Here is a 6,290-nt window from a genome sequence, read left to right on the forward strand (position 1 = left end):
GGAGATTATGGCCTGCTTATACCATAATACATGCAATAAAAAGTCTGAGGATCTGATTGTCAGTGGATACCATATTGTTCCATCCAGGTGGTACATTACATCATTCTGTAAGTTTCCAAGCTTGGTTTCTTTGATACCATTTTGATATTCTGATGTGCCATGTAGTCCTGATAGGTGGTAATGTTTATTTGTATAAATAAGCTATTTATCAGTTTGTGCTTCATGGTTCATGTTGGACATATGGTAACTGTTCATTTGTATATAGCTATATAGCAAAATGTTGTTGTATAAAATGGAGTTACTTGTGCAAGGTATAGCCTATAAATCAATGTTATGCTTAATATAGTGTAAATGAGAGCGCAGCTGAATCTGGTCTCCAGAGATTAGACAAAGTGCTTAACCATGTTTTTATCTAGAGCCTCTTTGACTCTGGGAAACACAATTTACCCAGCTCATTCACAGATGATACTCTTCTGCTACACACAGGCTCTATCACTGTGATTCTATTAAGTCCCTCTGTAAGTGGTGGAACTTTAAGAAAAGTAATAATGAATTCCAGTGGGTTGGGGTACTTTGGGACAAATTAGTCAAACCTTCAATAATTGCATTGTGCCTTAAAACAAAAGAAGAAAAAATATCTAGGTTGGATGGCTTTCTTAATTAGAAAAAAAAAAGTCAGTGGAAAAAAAAAAACGATTTGAATCCATACAAATCTCTTAAACTTCAGCCTTCTCCCTCCACAAAGACTTCTCTCAGTCTGCTTCTGGCTCTTTCAGCCCCAGTTCTATTCAGTCTCTCAGATTTTCTGACCTTCCTCTCTGCTTCTTCAGTCTTCATCCTGGTCCTCAGTTCCACTTCAACTTTAGAACTTGAACTTCTTTTTGCCTCTCCCAAGCAGTTATTAATCTAAACTCAATATCTCAATCACAAGTTACTCTCAAACCTGGTGTCAGGCTGAAGTCCACACCATGGCCAAAGATTTCCCAACTACTCAAAAAGATAGAGATGTTTTGAATTACTAGAGATGACTAGGAGGCTTACTTTCTTGAGTTTCTTGATTTAAATGATTTAGCACATTTTTATAGTAAGATCAAGGAACTCCTGGACTTAGTTTGAAATGGGCAGCTAGTCAGCATAAGTTTTTATCTAAATCCCATAGAAACAATACCTCTTTCAGATAGTACTAAAGCCCCCAAAATGAGAGGTAGTTTTGTGATTTATTTTTGTTTTATGTGTGTTTTATCTACATATATGTAATATACTACATACATGCCTGTGAAAGACCCCCGGAGGGAGACCCTCACTCAAGCCTCGGGACAGCCGCGAACCCAAGAAGACACTGAGACCAAACTCAGAATATAGGAAGGAAGATTTAATAAAGCCACAACAAGAAAGCACATGGACCAGAGCTCTGGGGTCGAAACTCATACACCAAGCATGGTGTAGAGGAGGATCGACGACGGCTCAAAATTTTTACAGGCTTATATAGGAAAATACCAAGGGGGGAAGCGGGGCAGGGAAAGTACAAGTTTGCGTAACTGAGGGTTTTTGCCAAGGGAGTTTTACGTAACCATGGGGTCGTGTCCTATATTTGGCAATGTACCCGATCTATTGGAACATTCTGAGGCTAGTTCCAGGAAACTCTTATCTCAAAAATGTTCCTGGCACAGTCCTCAGTTGGGAGGGGTTGGACTCTGGGTTGAAGAGTTCAGGTAGACTCTGGGGTGAAGAGTTCAGGTGGACTCTGGGGTGAAGAGTTCAGGTGGACTCTGGGGTGAAGAGTTCAGGTGGCCAGTAATTTTCCACTTTCACCTGGTACTCATGAAAGCCAGAATGAGGGTTGGAGTTCCTGGTACTAGAGTTACACATGTTTGTGAGTTGACATGTGAGTGCTGGAAATTGAACTCAAGGCCTCCAAAGGAGGAGCAAGTAGTCTTAACCACTAAGCAATCTCCAGATCTACAATAGGAAGTCCAAAATAGTCATTTCTGAAGTTTTTCTCTCTTTTATTGACCTGGAAATAATATGTCCATTAATAAGGAAATAAGGAATCTTCCTGTCTAACATTAGCGACTGGTTAAGACCTCCACATGTCTATGAGCTATATCTACCCTTCTGTATACTGTTCAGAAGCATATGATAGGTTGGCAGCTCTGACGTATCCACTTTATCTCTTAGCAAAGCATTTTGAGGAGACACGTGATTCACAAAGAGAAAACTTCATACCACAAACTTATGGCATTGCTGATTAAAGAACTTAGAAAAGTGCTAGAAAGATGGCTCAGTAGGTAAAGATTCAGATCCAAGCCTGACAACGTAGGATTCATCACTGAAACCCATGTGATAGAAGAAGAGGACTCTTACAAGTTGTACTCTGACCTCCACATGTGTTCCATAACACACCTACATGCGTAATTGAAGACCTTCCCTTGAGAGTCAGTTCATGTCTCTTCTATGTGACCCTTAATTACCAAAATGCCTTTATTCTCAATCATTCTTTTCTCTCCATAACCTATTACAATGGAAGATTTGATTCAGTGTCAGGTGTGATGGTTTGTATATTCTTGGACCAGGGAGTGGCACCATTTGGAGGTGTAGTCTTGTTGGAATAGGTGTGACCTGAAGTCATTTTTCTTATTCTCCTTGACTGTGATGATCTAGTAGTCTATCCTGTGAGGCTTCTCTTGATTATCCTGTACTCTTCTGTCTCTAACTCTCTAAGCAATCTCCAGATCCACAATAGGAAGTCCAAAATAGCCTTTTCTGAAGTTTTTCTCTCTTTTATTGACCTAGATATAATATGTCCATTAATAAGGGAATATTTTCCCCTTTGCCTCAGATTCCTTCAGTCCTCTGTGCCCTTGGATACCCAAGAACTATGAATGTGGGAGGAATAATATGGAAAGCAAATGACATCCTACAATACTTTTGCCTATATTGCCCCAGTATTCCCTAAAATCCAAAGCAAGCCAAGGTTGCAGATTTCCTCATTCTTTGTACTTTCAGTACTCCTGGTGTCCTGGAAGAAAATAAAGCATTTTACTTGACTTCATAAACTTAAGGATCAGAAAATCAAATATTGCAAACACATTTCTCCATTTTCTTTGCCCTAAAATTTCACACAACTTCAGAGTACCTCAAAAGTCATGTGAATTAATCTACTGCTCAAAGGAGACAACATGAGAAATTGACCTGAATAGAAGATTTCGAAGATGACAGAATTAGACCACATTCCAATTTCATCTCCTTTTTGCCCCAACCTTATTTCTTATTCATACCTTCTAATTCCTTCCCTATCAATATTTCTTTGTTTTTCTTTTCTTGCTTCAAGTTTATTTTAGAAAGAGACAAGACACAAGCCATCTGCAGGTGATAGCCAGGAAGGCTCACTAGTCTGATTTTATATTCGCAGACAGAGGCCTCTACTATGGGACCTTCAAGGGGCCTAGGCACCTTTGGGAACCTGAACAAGAGTGCGAACCAGATAGAACCTTGGTTTGGGCCTTGGGCTTCAGTGGACAGAATCTGTGATCCTTGTCAATATGGGCACAAGCATACTTCAAAAGCTTGGGGTAAACAATGAAGAAGGCAAATTGATAGAACTTGAAGTTGATATCTTTTAGGATCTCAATCTAAACATTTTTTAGACTTTATAAGAGCCTAAATAGCCTCAGCTCTTATATTCATGTTTTTCAAATTGTTTGCCTGCTTCTTCTTGGCAAAACTTGGGACTGGGATTACTTGCTACCATTTCTGAGACATCTTCAAAGCTGGTTAGTATAATATGGTCTTGGACTTGGCTGAGTCTACATTGTAATGGGTGGTCCCAAAAATGCTTGGAAGGGAAAGGGGATCAAAGCCTTCATTTTTTTTTGAGAGCGTCACACCATGTAAGCCAGGATAAGCTTGGATTACCTGTGTAGCACAGTCTTACCAGAAAATCTCCATCCTCTTCCTTTCACATCTCAAGGCTATGATTACAGGTACACACCTATACTCAACATTGGTTTGTAACTTCTAAGTCTGCATATCCCCATGTCATAACCCTCAAGTGTCAGTCACAACAGCACTTCCTACCTTTGCTCTGCTACTTATATTTTACATTTCTATTTTTCCCATTTCTTTCCTTTTTCTTTCTCAATATCTACATTATTTTTTTTCTGGCTTAAACTTATGAGGCTAATGTCACCTACAATTGTTGACTTTGTAGATTAGTTCCCCCCTCCTTTTCCCATTCATTTTTTTCTATCCTTGTTTTTTATTTGTTTGCTTCTTTGTTGTTTTTTTTCTTTTTTGTTTGTTTGTTTATTTGGTTGGTTGGTTGGTTGGCTGGTTTGTTGGATTTTTTGTTGTTATTTAGGGATTTTGTGTGGTTTTGTTTTTGTTTGTGTGTTGTTTTGTTTTGGTGTTGGGATTCTGCTATGCACTTCACTCTGCCTTGAGGTAGCAATGGTCTTGTTTCAGCCTGCTCAGTGCTGGGATTATATGTCTGCCCCACCAAGCCTGACATATCCTTCCTACCACATACCCTCTTTTGACTTAGGGTCTCACTCTATACACTTGGCTAGAGCAAGTGTACACTGTGTACACTATGTAGACTAAGCTGACCTAAAACTCATAGAGATCCGCCTGCCTCTATCACTTGAGTGCTGAGATCAAAAGTATGTACCACAACCCCAGCAACCACTTCTAAACAAATAGCTCTTCCCTACTCATATCTACTATGATTATCCCAATCTGTACCAAGGTCCCACCTAACACATATTAGCACACCCTACCTATAGCCCGGGATATTCTCAAAAGAAATATTTGTTTCCAATGTTTTATTCATTGATGAGATCTTTTGTAATGAAACCTATCAGAGGTTTAAGGGGTGAATGTCACCAGGCCAGTTTCAGAGAGGGGGCACTACACTGATAAAATATGACATTTCTTTTTACCTCAAACCTTGATAGGTACTCCCCTTCATAAATGTGTATCCTCTGATATTGGAATTTAATGCAGGTCTTTAGGTCAGGAGTCAACCATCTTACAAAGCAGAGCAATCAACCACCTCTGCAAATATACATTCTTAGCAAGTGATAAGATGTGACAAACAATCTTAGGTTGAATTCTATATGCCAGTTTTCCTGAAGAAGTAATCCTGTGGTTCTCTGAAAAAATATTTTATGCAATGTTCTTGTTTTTCAAGATGTCACGTGTCAACTGTACTACCAACTGTATCTCCAAAAATACCCAAACATTTTCTTGAGAAATGCTGGGAATCAAGAGCCAATTGTCTATCTTGGACATGTAGAATATGTGCTCTTGCACTCATCTGTGATCATTAATGGAGTACATCCCTTCAAAGCTGTTGAATATATTTTTATTGAATCAACACATCTGTGAAGGCAAATAATAAGTTTACTTAATGAATAATATTTCCATGAATTTTGTAATTATATGACTGTGATGGCTTGTATATGCTTGGCACAGGAAGTGGCACTATTAAAAGGTGTGGACCTGTTGGAATGGGTGTGACCTTGTTGGAGTAGGAGTGTCACTGTGGGTGTGGGCTTTAAGACCCTCATATTAGCTGCGTGGAAGCAGTATTCTGCTAGTATCTTTCAGATGAAGATGTAGAACTTTCATCTCCTCCTGTACCATGCCTGCCTGGATGCTGCCATGTTCCCACCATGATGATAGTCAATTGAACCTCTGAACCTGTCTGAACCTGTAAGCCAGCCTCAATTAAATGCTGTCCTTATAAGAATTGTCTTGGTCATGGTGTCTCTTCACAGCTGTAAAAACCTAACTAAGACAGTGACATTGTTGAGTACTTGGGAAGGGATCCCTTTCCATACAGTTATACAGTTATAGTTGTTAGGCCAGTCCTGTTCTAAAAGTCAGTTGTTTTCCCTCTGATAGGAATACCCTGTAAGTTCTATCATGTCTAACCAAGACTAGAGTCATTGTTCTGTCTTCATAGATGACCCAATCTGTGATTAATGACAGAAGACCAAGAACCCCACAAACTGTTCCTTCAATCTTCTGAAGGAGCCCTGTCAACTGAGATTTTGAATTTTACACATCTTGTAATTTTGTTTTCTCTCCTAAAAAAGTTGGTCAAATTATTTTTATGAGACAAGAGAAGGAACCATAAAAGAATAAAAGGTATCTTTTTGTTTGGTTGGTTTTTTTGTTCTTTTGAGACGGGGTTTCTCTGTATAGCCCTGGCTGTCCTGGAACTCACTTTGTAGACCAGGCTGGCCTCGAACTCAGAAATCTGCCTGCCTCTGCCTCCCAAGTGC

The sequence above is a fragment of the Mus caroli genome, chromosome X (genome assembly GCF_900094665.2).
Source record: "Mus caroli chromosome X, CAROLI_EIJ_v1.1, whole genome shotgun sequence".
NCBI lineage: Eukaryota > Metazoa > Chordata > Mammalia > Rodentia > Muridae > Mus > Mus caroli.